Below are 20215 nucleotides of genomic sequence, written 5' to 3' on the forward strand. Positions count from 1 at the left end.
CTGATGCTGGGAGGGATTGGGGGCAGGAGGAGAAGGGGACGACAGAGGATGAGATGGCTGGATGGCATCACTGACTCAATGGATGTGAGTTTGGGTGAAGTCCAGGAGTTGGTGATGGACAGGGAGGCCTGGCATGCTGCAATTCATGGGGTCGCAAAAGTCGGACATAACTGAGCGACTGATCTGATCTGATCTGATCTGGTGTATATATATATATATATATATATAGCTGCTCCCAGGTCTTAGTTGCAGCATACAGGATCTTTAGTTGCACCTATGAACCCTTTGTTATAACACTATGGGATCTAGTTCCCTGACCAGGGATCAAACCTGAGCCCCCTCCATTCAGAGCTCAGAGTCTTAGCCACTGGACTACCAGGGAAGTTCCCAATTTTCGTTTTCAACCTCTGTGCACTGAACTTCTCTCAGTTCCTCTAGCATGCTAATTCCATAGGACTCTAGGCAGACCTGGAATACACCTTTTCAGTTCCTCCCTATATACACACTAACTGGCCAACTCCTATTGATCCTTCAGTTTCCTGCCTAAGTGCCACCTCCTCCCTAAAGCCTTCTTCTTTTGCCCAGATCATTCTGGGGAATCCTATGAACCACTCTTGTTTGCTCCCTGTGATTTTCTCTCACAGCACTTTATCACTACTGTGCTCCAAGACAGCAGGGAGAGGCTCTCTCCCTTCCTCCACACACGTGTAGCACACTAAGCAGAGCTGTCTGGCACAAGAAGGCATGCAGCAAATGTTGAATGAAAGATACAGGTCCAGAAAACTTATTCCCACTACCAACTCAATGGACATGAATTTGAGTAAACTCTGGGAGAGAGTGAAGGACAGGGAAGCCTGGCATGATGCAGTCTATGGGGTCACAAAGACTCAGACACAACTTAGCGACTGAACAACAACAAAACAACAACTGAAGTATCAATTGATAGTGGTTTAAAAATGCTTCCTGGAGGATGGAAGATATTCAGATAAAATTTCCAAACCGAAAGGAAGGTATCTCTACTGGTAAGGCTTCAATTACTGGCATATTTCTTAGCTAGAAGCTTTCTACCTCCTGATACTTCCTGGCTGTTCACCAGGAGAAAAGGGACCAGTTATGTCTGCCATTACCTTTGAATTCCTAGGTCATCTATCCCCTGCTGACATCACTCTGGTCTCTGCTTCTGCGGTCACATTACTTTCTCTTTTGTGATCAAATCTCCCTCTGTTTTTCTCTTGTAAGGACACTTGAGACTACATTAAGTGCTGTCTGAATAATCCAGAATAATCTCCCTAGCTCAGGAACCTTACTCACTCACACCTGCAAAGTCCCTTTTGCAATAAAAGGCCACGTTTCCAGCTTCCAGGGAATAGGAAGTTTGTGTCTCTGAGGGCCGTTACTCAGTCTACCATGCGTGCTTGTGCTCAGTCGCTTCAGTCGTGTCCAGCTCTTTGTGACCCTGTGGACTGTAGCCTGCCAGGCTCCTCTGTCCATGGGATTCTCCAGGCAAGAATCCTGGAGTGGGCTGTCATGCCCTCTTCCTGGGAATCTTCCTAACCCAGGGATCAAACTCGCGTCTCTCACATCTGCATTGGCAGGCAGGTTGTCTACTACCAGTGCCTCCTGGGAAGCCCAGTCTCTCATGGGTCCACTTCAAATTTGAATTTTTTATCATGTTATCTCTTTAAAAAAAACAAGTGCTTTGTTTGTTTGAGTTGCTTTATTGTTATAACTCTAACAGGCTCTTCATTATTATTCTTTTCTTCATTTCTCATAGACCAAAATTTTGTTTTTCTAAGAAAGAGGAAGTATATCCGAAACCAACAAAACACTTCAGCTTTGTTTTCTGTCAGGCATTTCTTTTGAAAGGCACCTTCAGTGAAACTACACTTAAATAAATATTTATCTGATTAGAGGTTTGTTTTAGATAGGACAAAAAAGAAAACTTCCAGAGATTTCTGTGAGGCAAAGTCCTGAGCAACATAGGTTTTAATGTTTCTGCTCTTAACAGATCTAGGCCCACCTATTTAGAATGGAGACATTTATGGTAGGGAGATTTTTGCTATTCTGTTTTGAAACTTCACAGTTGTGGTGCTTAAAAAGCAACTTAAGTGGAATTTGCCCTTGAGGCTGCTCTCTCATAACCCTGAATACCTGTTCAACCGCATATCCCCCGGTTAAGTTTCTGACGGAAATAGTTTTAATTATAGCTCCCTGAAGGCCATAATTTGAGAGCCTGCGTGCAGAGCCTGGAGCTGCTCTCTGATGGAGACCGTTAGTTTCAGACCTAGATCAGGTAAGGAGGAAGCTATTCCTAGAAAGAACCCCAGACTTCTCAGCTCAGTTGCCATGGACATGAATTAGTTACTTCTAGCCCAGTGCTGTCCAAATAGAAATATAACACAAACATTCTATTTAAATATGTAGTTGACATTTTTCTAGAAGCTATGTTAAAAACAGCACAAAGAATAAGTGAAATTAATTTTAATGATACAGTTTACTTAACCCAATATACCATTGGGTATATCATTTCAATACCAATCAATCAATAATTATTAGAAAATTTTACATTCTTTGAACATTTTTTTTTAAATATTAGGCCTTGATTCTGGTGTATATTTCATACCTCTGGAGCATCACAGTTTGAACCAGCCCCATTTCAAGTGTTCAGTAGTCAATATGCTCAGCAGCTACTTGTGGGTTGGTTAGTCTTTCTGGATAACTAACAAAACTTTGGGTTTCCCAGGTGGCTCATTGCTAAGAATCCACCTACCAATGCAGGTGGCTCCCCTGGTGGCTCAGATGCTAAAGCGTCTGCCTACAATGCGGGAGACCCAGGTTCAATCCCCGGCTGGGGAAAATCCTCTGGAGAAGGAAATGGCAACCCACTGCAGTATTCTTGCCTGGAAAATCCCATGGGAGGAACCTGGTAGGCTACAGTCCATGGGGTCACAAAGAGTTGGACACGACTGAGCGACTTGACTTCACTTCACTTCACCAATCCAGGAGACATGAGCTTGATCCCTGGGTCTGGAAGATCCCCTGGAGAAGGAAATGGCTACCCACTCCAGTATTCTTGCCTGAAAAATCCCATGGACAGAGGAGCTTGGCAGGTTACAGTCCATGCAGTTGCAAAGAGCCAGACACAACTTAGCAAGTAAACAACAAAACTAGTCAATAGTGGCTCTTTGCCATCAAAGACACACTCTTTTACTCCTTTATATATGTCTCTGATTTTGTTGTAGTTTTGCTTATCGGTTTTCTTATTAGCTGTAAATCTTTGTTTTTAAAAAACAAATCTTTGTTTCTAGAGATTACAAAAAAATTTTTTTTTTCCAGTGGGAATCAAGAACTTCTTCTTAATGAAAGTCAGAGGAAAACCCATAGGATAGCCCCTGTGTTGCTCAGGACTTTGCCTAACAGAAATCTCTGGAAGTTTTCTTTTTTTGTCCTGTCTAAAACAAACCTTTAATCAGATAAATATTTATTTAAGTTTGGTTTCACTGGAGGTGCCTTTCAAAAGTAGTAAAAATGAGATAAGATGATTTTTATTTCCCTGGTTAGCTTCACAGATGCTTTCTGAGCCCTTCAAAATATCTCCTCCAAGACTCAGAATGTGACCTTGGTCTGAAAGACGCACATGGAAAATGGTGATGGAGCCATATCACAGCTGCTCTAGCAAAGCCTACATGCTTCCCAGGATGGCAGTAACACCTTCTCAGCACAAGGTCAGAACCAGACTGTGAAATAAACTTGTTATATCTGGGATTCCTCTATCAACTTAAAAAATAGTTGCAACCTGAAAGTTGAAAGTTAAGGTTTTTTCAGTGGAAATTTTCAGGACTTAGCCTGGGAGACAGCATCTCAAGTAGCCTTTAGAGAACTGCTCCAAGGAGCCGAGGGAAGGAGCTAGGTTATATAGCAGTCTTACAACAAAGGGCAAGTAGTCTGAACGTCAAAAGATTATTGTCAGTTAAAGAAAACCAGATATCTCAAGTTAAGGAATTTAGCACTTTTCTATGAGTCCAGTTCAGTCGCTCAGTCAAGTCTGACGCAAGGGCGTCCCCATGGACTGCAGCACTCCAGGGCTCCCTGTCCATCACCAACTCCCGGAGCTTGCTCAGACTCATGTCCATGGAGTCGGTGATGCCGTCCAACCATCTTGTATTCTGTTGTCCCTTCTCCTCCTGCCTTCAATCTTTCCCAGCATCCGGGTCTTTTCCAATGAGTCTGTTCTTTGCATCAGGTGGCCAAAGTATTGGAGTTTCAGCTGCTGAGTTTCTTTGTATGGGAAGATGCAAGAGTCTGGGCTCACTGTAATCATTCCTTTCATATGCATCTCAGCTGCCTGGGGCCAGTATCTCATATTTTTTTCACATTGTAAGTTCCTCTGTTTACCATAGGGAGTGGCTGCAGCCTTGTGGCTGCCAGATGGCAGGTATTGTCCTCTATCCCAGGTGCCCTCAGTGCTCAGAAATTCACATTTGGAGGGCTGGAATCACTGATGACTATGGCATCCTTGTTTACTGATATGGCAGGAAATAACTCCATTTCTCACCTCAATCTCCGCTTAAAGAAAAAGCCCTGAATTGAGGTTGGACATTTCTCTTTCTTAGCTATTGGGAGACCTTGGAAAACTTACTTAAATTCTCTGAGCCACGGGGCACTCATTTGTAAAATGGGGGAGTCAGAATAGATCAGTGGTTTTCTAACACTAAGCAGCGAACTCATTTTCCAAACAAAACTTTGCAAATCCTGATACACTGAACAGATCCAAGTGGAGCTGCTCTGATAGCAGTCAGGGCAGGGAGTTGTAGGAGATGGAGGTTCAAAAACAGGGTGAACCAGAGCCCTACTCTCTCAGCCTTTCTTATGCATCTAAGGCACAGTTTGAAAATCTGAATAGATATTCCCTGGTGGCTCAGATGGTAAAGCATCTGTCTACAATGCAGGAGACCTGGGTTAGATCCCTGGGTTGGGAGGATTCCCTGGAGAAGGAAATGGCAACCCACTCCAGTACTCTTGCCTAGAAAATCCCAGGGATGGAGGAGCCTGGTGCAGGCTACTGTCCATCGGGTGGCAAAGAATCGGACACGACTGAGCGACTTCACTTTCACTTTCTGTAGTTTTCAGCATTAAATATTCTAATTCTCTGTTATTCTCCATTGTGCTCTATCAGCCAGTGGTCTCAATCAACAAGCTGTAAACTAAAACCAAAGTAGGTGGAAGTCCATTTCCAAGAGGTTCAAGACTGACTTAAGACTTGCATGTGTTCTAAGTACTTTTCCTTTGGAGCCCCATTACCCTACTTCACAGCATATCAAGCACACAATTTTCTTTTGGTATTTGAGAGACAATTTTTTTTCAGGTCTCAAACACTTCTGAAAGTCCATAAAAAACTCAGAAGCTGAAGGTAGAATGCCTTCAGTGCTTGATGGATAAGTAGCCCAGAGGAAGGCATCTCAATGTCCTGTCTCCACAGGTCCAGTTTTCTTTATTTCCAATGATGGAATGTGATGGAGCAAAACTGGTTGATGTGCAAAACTTTCAGAAAAAAACTCTTTTTAACCCCAAGTCATCCCTATCGTGGCCTTTCTCAGTAGTAAAGACTCAGTGGTAAAGACTTCACCTGCAAAGCAGAAGATGCAAGAGAGGAGGATTCCTGGGCCAGGAAAATCTCCTGGAAGAGGAAATGGTAACCATTCCAGTATTCTTGCCAGGAAGATCCCAAGGAGAGAGGAGCCTGGTTGGCTACAGTCTATAGGATACAAAGAGTCAGACATGACTGAGTGACTGAACACATACACAATCTGTACCTTGTGGCTAGGATATTAAAACAGCTAGTCTAATGAATGAAGGGAAATGGGAGCTATGGAAAAATTGCAGTAAAACTGAAGCTCAGTACATATTAAAATACCTGATCTGAATCTGAGTATTTCAGGGTAGTGACCATTGACATAATAAATAATGTCTGACTTTGATATTACTAAGAGGAAAAAAGACTTAATAATTTGGTGAAACAACTAGGAGAATAAAAATAGAACGTGTAATTTTTGACTCATTATTATGGTCTCTGATTCAGAGATTCAGAATCTCTGCTGAAATTCTCTCATGCTTCTTGTCCTCTTTTTTTTTTTCCATTAGATTCTTTAGCATGTGAATCATGGTTATTTAAAGTCCCTTTCTGATCATTTGAATATCTGGATCAGATTCTTTGATTGCTTGTGTCTTGACACTGTTTTTTTCCCCTTAATTTTTGTATGCCCTATAATTTTTCCTTTTTAGTTCTATGACTTAAAGTTCTTTAATATAACTTTTTAAAGTTACTTTCCATTTACAGTTATTACAAAATGGAATAACTGTATTCCATTTACAGTTATTTCAAAATATTACCAAACATATATTCTCCATGTTGAACAATACCTCCCTGAGCCTACCGTATATTCAATAGTCTGTCTCTCGAACCCCGCTTCCCCCAGTTCCCTCTCACCCCAATCGTTGGTTCGTTCTCTATGAGTCTGCTTTGTTTATGCTGTTTTCACTAGTTTGTTAGACTTCACATATCAGTGATATCATACAGTATTTGTCTTTCTCTGATGTATATCCTATAATTTTTATCGGATGCTAGACATTGTGTGTAGAAAAACAGTTGAGACTGGAATAGATAGTATTTATGTCAATAGGCCAATAGATATGGAGGGTTAATCAGTCAGGAAGCGGGCTGGGTGTACCACAGGATTTCTGTTCAATAAAGAAAATCTAAACATAGATGATAAAAAGGTGATGAATTGAGGGAAGATAGTTCCAATAACCAACATTAATAAATGCTACATCTCTAAAATATATAAGAAACAACTTCAAATCAACCACAAGAAGATAGGATGCCCAATAGAAAAAGAGTCAAAATGTACCTATAGACAATTCTCAGAAAAGATATGGATTAGCTAATAAGTATGTGCTCAGTCTCACTCTCTTCAGAATTGAAAATTAAAATACCATTTTTGCCAATCAGATTGGTAAAAATTTTCAAAGTCTGATGACACTGGATGTTGACAAAGAAAGCACAAGAGCCCTCATGTGCTGGCAGCAAACGTGTGAACTTGTGAGCAGGTGACCAACGTTCAGTGAATTTAGGTAAGTAACTCATTCCCGGCTATAAGAAGAGTTAGTTTCCCAGAGTTTAGTTTGCATAGGACTGAAGAAAAGCATTGCCTATCATACCTTAGGCACTCAATAAATGTATATTGAGCAGACTTCTGAAGGTGTTCATCACAAGACTGTTTTTGATAAGAGGAGCTGAGGCAACCCAATCATTCATTGTTAGAAGTACGGAAAAGTAAAACATATACCAAAGTTACATTTGACAGGAACCAACACTGGCTAAGTTATTGCAGGTTACCAGGTAGTCTGTCAAGTGCTTTCACATAGTTGTTCTCACAACAGTGCTGTCAGATATTTATTTCACAAAGAACAGCTTAAGTCAGATTAAGCAGGAGGTCATGCAAGCAATAAGAGGGTGACCTGGGTTGGAACCCAGACACCTGGCTCCAGCAGCCAAGCACGGAGCCACCTGTGACCAGGGTCTGCCTGCCTTCAGTCCTGGGCATCTCTACTGGAGACCTGCCCGGGGGCGGGACCATTCCCACCTTCCCAGACAGCCCTTTCTGTCAAGGGTCTTCTTTCCCTCTTTGACTGTTTCCTGTACAGGAGACGGGAGCATATCTTAACTAAGCTCAGAATGATTCTTCCCTTATGTAGTTAGTGAAAGGGTTTCCTCCCAGGATTTTCAAATCTTTTAAGGTCCTGTCATGAGGAGCTGGAACCTCAGGCAGCCTCTTCCCTAGTCTTGTGATTCATTTTCAAATTATCTGAGACAATACAGTGATTCCCTCCTCCATGTCCCTTTCCCCTGGGGTTCAGGCACGTGCAGTCCTAACAGGATATTTCAGAGATATTCTTTGTGTATCTGTGTGTTGCCAAGGGGCTTTAGACATGTCAGTGTTAATCATTGCACGAGACTATGAGACAGTGAATCCGTCAGAGGCAACTTAGGTCTGGAGGGCTATTTTTATGTACAGTAAAAGACCTCAGGCTACTAAACTTCGGCATTTTGTCTTATTTTTGTAAAATGTTTTATTTTGTCCTTCTTTATGTATTTATCATCTCTTTCAGCCCTGTCTCCCTTCTCACTTGTCAGTGAGCTTCCTCCTTTGTAGGTCTGGTGTCCTGGTTTGAATTTTTTCCAAAGAAGAGGTCATTAAGTCCTGAGCCCAGCAGTGAAGGGCTGTGTGTCTGAGCTCAGTGGAAACTATTTTCAAGTTCAAGCGCTGCTTCAGTCAGTATGTGCCACACACTATATCCTGCACTGGGCTGTGTTTCTTACTTCATCCTCACGACCATGCTGTCAGCTGGGGATGAGTATCCCCATTATGTAGACACTGAAGTTAAGCAAGGGGGAGGGTCTTGCCAAGGGTCAAACAGTTAAAAGCTTGCAGCCCAGGTCTTTTGGCAGAACCACCTCAAAGTCCTCCGTTCTTTTTCCCTGTTGCCAACTTCCATGCTCTAAATTGCCAGTTAATTAACCTCTATTTAAATGGTGCATTTCTGTGTTTAATTTCCTTTTTTTTCCCCTAAAAACAAGTTGCCTGTAATTTGAAACACTGTCTTACTTTAAAAATATTCAGTCGTCTAATAGAGATGAATTAGCAAATGGAAATTTCCTGCGAGGAAAAAAAGATCACTTTATAACCTGAAACACAATTCAGTTCTTCTCAACCCAAGCTCTGTTTTCACTAGCCTGGCTGTTGTGTCAGGGAGGAGTCGTCTCCTTTCCTTGGAGCATGTCTGTTTAATGATTTAACAAGCACATGGTGCATCATGTATCAGGGACTATCCTGAACCTTTTATGGATGTTAACTCCCTTAGTCCCACAATGGAAACAAATATCATCATCCACATCTCGCGGATGAGGAGACTGAGGTTCAGAGAGTGCTATCTATTTTTAAGTGGCACAAGCAAGATTGGAGGCCTGGTAGTTCGCGTCTAGAGTCCAGGAGAATAAGCACTGCACCTCAGTCCTTTGCTAACTCCTGCTCTGCCAAGCAAAGCAGAGCAACAGCACGTAGGAGGTGAAAGAACTCGGGGGAGCCTGGGAGACCTTCTCTGTGGATTGCATGACAGCCTAACATGAAACTATCCTTAGTGCCTCTATCAGCTGGGCTGTTCCAGCAGACTATTACTGTGGGGAAGAGGGGGCCCTCAGGCATTGTTAACTGACACGGCTTTGGTCTGAAGCAAATTAGTGTGAAGGAGAAACGTGGTAGTCTTTTATACAACGTAAAGCGAAGTGACTGCCCACTGTGGCTTTTCGTACTAGAACCACCTGCCTGGCAGGGTGGCAGGGTTTTAGAAGGGTCCAGGTGTTTAGAATACCTTAGACATAGTAGAGCAAGTTGTTAAATCAGAAAGAAAGAAAAAAAAAGATATTTTGTAACGAAGTGGATTGATGTGTTTGGTTCATAGTCCTGAAATGGAAGGAGGAAAAAAAGAATGCATTTTGCTTCTGCTTTTACAATTTATAGGATGAAAAATACTCTCAATTCTGCCTTTATCCACAGAGGGGAGCAGAGTGGTTCTAAAAACCCAAGTCTCCGCACAATGTAATCAGGTTCCACCACTCAGAGTCTGAGTCTTCTATGAAATACGCTGACTTCTTGCTTCCCATTTCACTTTCCTCTTGGTTCCAGACTTTGGATTAGTTAGGTCACAAAAAGAAGAACGGGATAAGTGACCCATGGACTATACAGTCCATGGATTTCTCCAAGCTGGGATACTGGAGTGGGTAGCCATTCCCTTCTCCAGGGGATCTTCCCAACCCAGGGACTGAACCCAGGTCTCCTGCATTGCAGGCAGATTCTTTACCAGCTGAGCTACCAAGGAAGCCCCTAAAACCAAAAAGATGAAGGACCAATTCGCTCACAAATTTCCTTTTTTAAAAAAAAAGTATTTATTTTTGGCTGTGTTGGGTCTTCATTGCTGCGCGGGTTTTTCTCCAGTTGCAGTGAGTGGAGGCTTTTCTTAGTTGCAGTGCATGGGCTTCTCATTGCGTTGGCTTCTCTTGTGGAGCATGGGCTCTAGGGCATGCAGGCCTCAGTCGTTGCAGCTTGCTGACTTTAGAGCACAGGCTCAGTATTCGTGGCCCACGGCCTTAGTTGCTCTGTGGCATGTGGGATCCTCCCAGATCAGGGATCAAACCTGTGTCAGTGCCCTGGCAGGCAAATTCTTTGTCACTCAGCCACCAGGGAAGCCCCCCAAAGTTTCCTATTTAAAGACTGATGAGAAAGAGCTTTTCAAACAGGACCTTGTAGTCGTATGGAATAGAGACTCACCAAAGTTTCCTGGGAAATTCAGAAAACCCAGGAAGTCCCAAGCCTGGGTCTCTCTTAGCGTCTCTGCTTCCCTCCCCTCCATCGCTCAGCCCTTCCACTTTCTTTTTCTCTGTCTCTGAGCATCTCTATGTCTTTCTGTCCACTTCTCTCCACCAGCCAGTTCCCATGTCCTCTGTTTTACAGAGCACAGACTTTACCTCCTTTTAACATTAGCTTTATGTGATTTTTAAAATCAGTTTGATATCAGAGCCTCCCTTTCCCTTCAGCTCCGTGACTGCATTGCTCAGTCTCTCAGTTTCCCAGTTTCTGGTTCCCATGAGAGCTGTTTGCATGGCCCATCTTTTTTTTTGGTAGAAAATTCCTTTATTATAGTGCAAATAACTTTCAGCAGTGACATCATAATGAAAGAAAACATTTAGCAACATTTGACATGCAGTAAATAAGGAAGTGTTTCTTTGAAAATATGTCATCATAGAAATATTATTTCTACATTAATAATGTAGCTGGAAAATACCAAGGCTGTTTCTCTCGAGGCAAAAAGGCTCCCTCCCTCTTTTTGGATATTTTCTTTTTAATACAAATGAAAGGATTTGCCATTTTAGCAAATTACCAATTCTAAGAGTGCTGTCTTTGGAGGTTTTGAACTAAGGTTGGCATGATTTGAAATGGGATTTCAAATTAAAAGAAAAAAATTTTAAGACAATTCTGGGATAGCCCAGAAAGTAGAGGTCACTTCTATTAACTTTTAAGTAGAATACATACATTCACTCTGATTTTGATGCAGAAATGAACAGATTGTCTAAAGCCTGCCTATTATTCCCCCAGAGCCTGATTGTTATTTATGTTCCTTGGTTTTGGTCATATTGCAGAATTAGGGCTCTGGTCAGAAATAACACCTTACACATCCAGATGCTTTCCTGTGAAGCTTAGAATTGTACTTTTCATCCTGAATTCCCACCTTAGACCTCCCATGCTGATGAGAGGATGTGAACAGTTTCCGGTTTACAGCTAATAATTAGGACAGCTGGACTAACCACTCCCCCCCCTAACTTAATTATACCTAAATCAGACCATCACATCATTCAGATTAATTTCAATAGGCTTAACCAAGAGGTTCTCACTGACCCCACAGAACAATGAAGGGTTTACAGTGTATCTTTACACAAAGCTGCCTAAGGGCTTGGCTGCCAACCCGTCCCTGATAGGTAGAGAGAACAGTGTCAGTTCCAACAGTTATACTCCCAACTCTAGTTTCTGCTGAATTATGCAGTGGGTGGGAATGGATGCCCCCTCAAAGAAAACATCCTGTTGGGGCTGGGGGTGTCTTCTACCACAAGGAGAATCAAAACCCCTACCAATATATTTCAGGGTGCCCTCTAGGTCTCTCCACAAACACAACAAAATCTAGTGGCTGCACAAGGTTGGTCATGGGCTCCAAATACCCAGAGCCAGAGCACAGACCTTCTGGCTGAACATGGCTGGTTAAGTCAGCTGGGACATAAAGCTTTTCAATGCTCAGCCAGTCTTGTTGGATAAAGCATCTCCTTACATAACACAATGGAACTGTGCTGAACAGTTTCAAAGTTGAGGAGAATCCAAATATATCACCTATTTAAAAAATTCACAATTTTAGTGTGCTTTTTCTTAAACTTTGGTTCTGAAACACTGTCTACATTCTTGACACGTGAAATGACGTGGCCACTTCAGTGCCTCTGCATGTTGTGTAAAAAAACTCAAAAAGTAAAGCAGGACAAGGATGTGTCATAACAGGACGCAGTATGCTGTACAAACAAAACCTAAATTATATATAAATACACACCCACCCCTGGTGGCTCAGATGGTAAAGCATCGGCCTACAATACGGTAGACCTGGGTTCGATCCCTGGGTCAGGAAGATCCCCTAGAGAAGGAAATGGCAACCCACTCCAGTACTCTTGCCTGGAAAACCCCATGGACAGAGGAGCCTGGTAGGCTATAGTCCAGGGGGTTGCAAACAGTCGGACAAGACTGAGTGACTTCACACCCCCACCCCAGCACCCCTTTCCCCTGCCGCCACTAGCTGACCAGAGCAATGCCAAGGGTCCTTCTCTCCAAGGCCAATGCAGTTTATGAAATCCAGCACCTAGGACTCCAGCCATCCCTTGCCTTGCAGTGACATATGTATCACTGCAGGCTTTTCCTGGAGACTCCCTGCAGTCTAATCAGTTCCACAAGTACAGGGAAAATCCCAGAGCTTCACTGGAGCATTCACACTATTGGCTGGACTCAAAGACCTAGAGTCCTGGGAGTTAACTTTTCAGATAAACTAAGTGGATCATTTCCTAGGTTGGATCCTATCTTATCATACTATCTCAGCAGAGCCCACGCAGTAGGAAGCATCTTCTACTCTGAAGCTCCAAAGTCATTGCTTAGGGATGGGTGAGGGTCACATAATAAAAGTCATACAAAGAGCTAACAGCTTAAGTTGATATAAATTCTTTCCAAGTAAGTTCTTTGGGCCCATTTGCTTCTGCTTTCCATTGCATTCCCAAATCATTTTCATACTATACCTTTAAAAATGTATATTAACAGTCCATTTTAAAAACTGTCAATGCAATTACCTGTTACTGTGTTTTCAATTAGATTAATAACAACTCCATGAGCTATTATGTAGATCTAGGGAAAAGTATTTAGTCTTAAGGAAGCCATACTGTGCTAATTCACAGTAAAGATAAAAAGCAATAGAATTTTACATAATCATCAAAAACTTTGAAAAGCAGTCTTACTGAACTGTTGCAAAGTTTTCCCAAAAGCACTTAACAGCAATTTATATCAAGAGATCCTAAGTTTAGGGGTAAGAGGATAAGACTCGACTCTTTAAGGTAGAAAATCACCTTTCTTATGACGGTAATAGGTAATTTCCCTACCCAGACCTAAGATAAGTGTACATTCAAAAGTTCATAACTAACTGTTTCTGAGACATTAATCATTCTCTAACACATACACTTAGTAGAAATAACTACAAGAAAGCTTAAAAAAATCTGAGTTAACATTATGCTGTGCAAAAAGGAAAAAAAAAAAAAAAACCTTGAACAACCTACACTCTATGCTAAATACCCCGACTAAAATGTTGGTTGTGCTACACAATTCCACTTGAGTGCAGAAATGCGGTGATTCCTATGTGCCATCTTTGTTAAGTCTTTGGTACTTTTGTTCTAAATATCACCTTGCTTTGAAAAGATGAATAACTTGTTACCAAATCACAAATCCATTTCAGTTAAGTCTGAATAAAATCCAGCATAAATGTATTACTTTGTTCTGGGAATGATGGCTCCGTGTCTTAGTTCTGACAGCTTCCTAAGGGCAAACCACCACTGAAGTCATTTGGGTTTAAACTGCACAGATAGAAGAAACAGTGAAGTCTGCCTTTTTGTTTTCTTTTTAAGTCTTCAGACCTTGCTAGGACACTTCTTTCAGACCAACAGTCAGACAGTTGTGGCACCTGATGCTCTGAAACAGATGTGGTTTAAACAACATCAGCCAAGCTTAGTGATCTGGAGGTCTCCATTGATCTTTATGGTGTCCATTGCAGATAACGTTTGAATGCGGTGGTAAAAATCAAAAAGTGTTTGTCCATCCACAAACACTCTGAAACCCGGATGCTAACAAAGGATTTCCATCCTGAATGGCTGGTCTGGGATGAATGGGAAGTAAGGGATCGCTGACTGTTCTTCACCTCTTTCCCCAAATATACAAGAATTTCTGAGTCGCTGCCGATCTGTGAACACCGCTTTGAGTTCAATTGCCACCTCTGCGGGAGGATCTTCCAAATCACCACAGGTCAATCTGATGGCAAAGCTCTCTGGGTTGAGGTTTACAATGCCCATCACTAACACTTTCTTGCCTGGTCTCATGCCACCTCTAATGTGCCCACAAAATAGCACTCTCAGTCATGGCAAGTATATGTCGGCTTGAACTGGAGAGCCCAAGGAGTTGTTTAAATGCGCATCATCTAGTTCACCACTGCATCGCTGTCGGCCACAGACCCCACCGTCTTCTTGCACAGCACGATGGGGTGGCAACTGGCGGGGTGGCGGGGCTGCCATGGCCCATCTTTTTAAGACACGTTGCAAAAGCCATAGGCTAGTCTCTAAACCTGTGGCCTTCGAGCAAATCGTCCAAGGCTCATCGGCAGTGGCAATTAATATAACAAGTGTCTGTTTCAGTTACAGGGACTGGATGGAGGTGGGTCTTTCTCTTCAAGGGCTTGTGGGTGGACCAGTTTCATAAATGAGTACATTGCAACACAGGTGAAGCTCAGTTAAAATGAGTACATTGCCTACTTTAAAGGTCATCTCAGCATTTGTACCACTGACCGTACTCTACATTAAAAAGTGATCAATATCTTTATGGTCCGTCCAGAACAAAATCCTTTGGATGAATTCCAAGATGCTTTTGATATTAATGTCAAGTATGGCTGAGTTGTATTATGGAGATTTGGTAGGGTCAAATCTATCACTTTAATTTCTGATAGCATAAGTAGGTGAAAATAATGACCTTGTACACTGAAAAGATATGGTCAGACCTGGGTTATCAGACAAAGAACTGGGTTATTTGTCATTTGTCATGTGTGACCAGTCTTCAAACCAGCTTCCTTATCTGCAAAACATTGGTTCAGAAAATAAACTTTACTTCCTAGAACCACACTGCAATCTCACCTGCTTTTGTTTCTAGTGAGGCTCCATGCTGAGCTTTTGATGGACTGTTCTCCTCTGTCATAGGCAGTGTGCAATGGTGGTTACCAGGACAGTACAGTTTAAGGGTTAAACAAGCTGGCATATGCGCTGTTCTTAGAGTGTGTGTGTGTGTGTGTGTGTGTGTGTGTGTCTGTTAGTCGCTCAGTCATGTCCGACTCTTTGCAACTCCGTGGACTGTAGCTCTCCAGTCTCCTCTGTCCAATACTAGAGTGGATTGCCATTCCCTTCTCCAGGGTATCTTCCTGACCCAGGGGTTGAATCTGGGCCTCCCGCATTGCAGGCAGATTCTTTACCAGCTGAGCATACACACTCATTCATACAAACACTGAATCTGATCTCATAATTTTCATGTCATAAAATCTTCTCAACCATTTAAAAATGTAAAAATCAGCCATAGCTTGCGAGCCATACAGAACAAGCAGAGGGATGTATGGATTTGGCTTGTAAACCAGAGTTTGCCCACCACCAGCATAGAGTATTATGTTTTACAAAACGCTTTTGTACATCCAAATGTGCCTCATTTGTTTCTGAGATCAACTCACTGAAGCAGGTAGGGAAGAAATTACTAGCCCCATTTTACAGAGAAGGAGGAAGTCTCAGAAGGATTAAGTGAGGTACTAAGGATCATAGTCAATAAGAAATAGACATGAGATCTGACCCTAGTCCCCAGGATTCAACTGCTCTTTTACTCTACCATCTTTATGATAAATTTTAGGAAAAGCTATCAGCTCCTGGCTATGTATACCCAAAGAAAGGACTGCTCCCACAGGTGAAGCAAGAGCTCTCATAACCAGGATTTGCTAGTACTTTCTAAAATTTGCTAGTACCGCACTTTGCTAGTTAAGGAATGGTTTGTATGCACTGTGAGGAGGACAGAGAGAGAGAGAAAGAAATATGTCTGCTGACACTCTGCAACCCCAGAAACTTGACCTCAGGAAGAAGGCCCTGAGGGATTTGAGTCTCCTCTGAAATCTCTTATTATGGCAGTTATCATGTATCCAGCATACCCTGTCTCAAAGCCCCATGGCCTCTGTTTGCTTTTCTATCTGTTATGTGTCCCAAAGGTCCAATACAAGGAAGAAAGAAAGAGAGGAAAAAGAAGAGAAAGTGACTGCAAAGTGAGTTTATGTCTTAGCTGTAGTGTAGAAACTAGAATTTCTTCTTTGGTATGCTGCCTACATGTTGGTATTATGCCACCACATTGACTGTAGGGCTCTAGAATTGTTCCTATGATCTGAGTACCAATTTCTTCTTGGACATGGACTTCTGAGTCATAGAAAATACTATGATTCTCATTCAACTGGCAAGTTATTTCACATTCAAATTAACTACTTAATTAAAAAATCATTAAAATGATCAATCTATACATACACATATATATGTGTGTATGTATGTGTGTGTATATATATATACACACACACACACACTATTGTATAACTATACAAGTTACAAGGTGGCTCAGACAGTAAAGAATTTGCTTCTATGCAAGAGACGTGGGTTCAATCCCTGGGTCGGGAAGATCCCTTGGAGAAGTGAATTCCCATTCACTTCTACCCATTCCAGTATTCTTGACTGGAGAATTCCATGGACAGAGGAACCTGGCAGGCTATAGTCCATGGGGTCACAAAGAGTCAAACATGACTGAATGACTAAAACTTCAAGTAGAGTAATATTTAAAGATATATAAGGACTTAGTCTGTTCAGGTTGCCATAACAAATACTACAGACATTTATTTTTAACAGTCTGGAGGCTGAGAAGTCCCAAATCAAGGTGCCAGGCTCTTTGTTTCCTGGGAAGGACTCTTTTCCTGGCTTACAGATGGCTCCCTTCTTCTTGCATTCTCACATAACCTCTTCTTTGTGCAGTGGGGGAGAGAGAGAAGGCCAAACTCTCCAGTGTCTCTTTTTATAAGGGCACTAATCCCATCAGACCAAGGCCCCACACCTATGCTGTTATCTAACCCTAATTACCTCCCAAATGCCAATTCCACCTCTCAATTCCATCATGTTGATGGTGGGTAGAACTTCAACATATGAATTGGAGAGGGACATAAACATTCAATCCATCACAAGTATTCTTTTCAATAATATTTATTAAATTTCCTCTTTTCTGAAACATAGGGGGGAAAGTTATCCATCCATTCATTGATTTGCTAGTTATTTTAATAATTTTTGAGCACCTATTATGTGCTAGATCTCTCTTTCAGGGATTGAAAGCCTCAGAACTCACAAACCTCCCTGCAACTCAGAGTAAACATCCCCCATCTGCCTTTCTCCCTGGCTTTCATTACCATCTATTCCTTTTCATGTAGACTTATTGAATAAATTTCCCAAGGGGTTTGAAATACATTTTTGTTGGATCTTCACCTTTCTTTTCATGTGGCTCAGCCAACAGAAGACGATAACTGCTAAGTGCACCCCATGCTTCACAGTGTGACTGCTCAACAGCTCTGTGTTTGCAATTAGTTTTTACCTCCTCAAAGGAAAGGGCCTCTCTGCCCAGAGGTACTATACTTGGCTTTTAAATATTTAATAATTAATTGCTTGGATTTGCAACTTGTCTCCTTCTTAAATTCTTAGCTGGCATCTAGGTCACTTATAAGATTCAGATTTTTAAATGGTCATACTCTCCCCTCCTGCCTGCAAAAATGTACATTTTAAACACATGTCTACGTAACATTAAAAATAATGTTTAAAACAGAAATAGAAAGTGATCTCCCATAATTACCATCACCTTGATAGAAACAGAGTCAGAAACTCTATAGCTCTGGAAGGATAGTTAAAAGGGTTGTTGACGTCGTCATACACCAGTTTGAGAAGCAGGATGCATGTCCATGGCATAGCACTTCTTGCATGCATAGACCACTTGATCCATTCTTTCTGTGCTCACAAGTCTGTAGGGGTCACCAGTCCTGGTGGTGTCAGAGCACACAGATGAACAGAATCAGTTGTGGGGAGTGCCATGGGTACTTGTTACTTATATGACTTTCAAGTATGCAAACAATTTACATCTTCCATAAATTAAGGCAAAGTCAATATTTTTCCTTCAACCCCATCGATACAGGAAACAGAAGGCCATAAGCTACCAGAGGCCATAAGGCACTGGTTTCACATTGCCTAAGCTCACAGCCCAGCTCCACAAATGATTAGCTGAACCTTTGGTCAAGGCGCTTAAAACCAATAAGATTCCATTTCTTCATCTATAAAATGGAGGTTATAATAGGTTTTAGGTTGTAAATTATGAGAATGAATTGAGAATATGAATAAAAGAGCAGAGTATTTGGCATTTAGGGTAAGTACTCAGTGGGGTTCCCAGGTGGTGCTGGTGGTAAAGAACCTGCCTGCCAATGCAGGAGATGGAAGAGATGGGGGTTCTATCCCTGTCTCGGGAAGATCCCCTGGAGGAGGGCATGGCAACCCACTCCAGTCTTCTTGTCTGGAGAATCCCATGGACAGAGGAGCCTGGTGGGCTACAGTCCATGGGATCACAAAGAGTTGGACACAACTGAAGTGACAGCACACACACACTCAATAAAGGTATTAAATGCTCAATAAAGATAATAAATAAAATATCAGTATTTTCAAAGCTACTACTACTAATTATTATTATTATTATCATGATCACTATTATTATTGAGAGGTCATCTATTGTAGTAGTTAAGAAAGAGACCTTAGGTTCAAATAAACCTAGCCAAGATTTAGCTCTGCCACTTACTAGTTCTATGATCTTGGGCAACTTGCTTTACTTCTCTCAGCCTTAGTTTCATCATATCAAAAAAGTATATAGAGCATTGTAGATGTTAAATGGGCACTAGGTCATGGGCATAAGAAAATACAAAGTACATAATAAATAGTAATTGTTTAATACATGTTACCAATGATGATGACATTGCTTTCTTAAATGTTAAAGGGAGGAAAGAATTATGCTTAAGAGTGTTAGATCCATGATTCACTGGGTCACGACAATGTATTATTATTGATAAGGGGGAGGTGGTCCTAGCTGATTTGAGAAATAACAAGTACTTAAAAACAAATGTTCAACCCTTCTCATGTAATTCCAAACCATTATAGAAACCTGCAACCCTGAGACAAACTGAGATTGCATATGCATAGATCAAATTGAGAGTTAATTTTTTAGTGATATAAAGAACACACAATTTTGAAGCAAAGAAGACAGAAAACTTAGAAATGATATAGTTCAACATTTTCATTTTTTTAAATGAGAAAACTGAGACTCAGGGAGAGAAAATTATTTGTCCAAGTTCAGGATCAGGCGCTTGATCTTAAAATGTAGTCAATAAGGTTTTGCTAAAAGAATGAATAAAACAAGGATGTATTTTGCCTCTCTATATTTCTATGTTTGTGTGTTGGTGTGAATCCAAGTTTTTGATTGAAGATTGTGTCTATAGGTCAACTGAAAACAAAGAGACAGTCATCAGAATCTCAAAACACCTGTTTCATCTGTGATTTTATATATACAAATTATGAGAGAAGAAAATTCTTACTAAATACTCACTAAGAGCCAGTCACTTTTACATAAAATGTTTCATGGAAACTCCATAATAGTCCTGGGAAGAAATCTACCCATCAGGGTTCAGTATAGAAAACAGAAACTATGCTGGTTGTTTTAAAAAGAAAAGGAATTTGATGCCTACAAAACTCCTGAAAGGGCTAGATGGCCAAGGCTTAGACAAGATCTTCAGGAAAAATGGCTCCAAACCTCACCTTGGAAACTGCCTGCCAAGGGAAATGCTCCCTCTGCTACAGTTTACATGCTAAGCGTCTAGAAAATGCCACATCCACTGCAGACTCTGAGATCATACCTTCAAAGCCATGCATCCGGGACATAACTCCACCCAAGACTGCTGTCCCCAGAGCTATGCCACAGCTGCTATTATCCACACCAGCAAAAGTTCAAGCTACTGCCTTTTCCCCCACTTGATCTAGTTTTAAAGTCAGTTTTCACAGTATTCATCTGACTGGTTAAAGCTAAGTCATCAAGAACCTTATGAGGCTTCCCTGATGGCTCAATGGTAAAGAATCTGCCTGCAATGCTGGAGACTGCCTGCCAATGCAGGAGGCACGAGTTCGATC

The 20215-nt window shown here is 41.6% G+C and overlaps 1 pseudogene; it reads right to left on the reverse strand.

Annotated features, from left to right (window-relative positions):
- Positions 1-13612: 13612 nt before the first annotated feature.
- On the reverse strand, positions 13613-19969 carry LOC100139890 (galectin-related protein-like; annotated as a pseudogene).
- Positions 19970-20215: the final 246 nt, after the last annotated feature.

Source organism: Bos taurus, chromosome 3 (genome assembly GCF_002263795.3).
Source record: "Bos taurus isolate L1 Dominette 01449 registration number 42190680 breed Hereford chromosome 3, ARS-UCD2.0, whole genome shotgun sequence".
NCBI lineage: Eukaryota > Metazoa > Chordata > Mammalia > Artiodactyla > Bovidae > Bos > Bos taurus.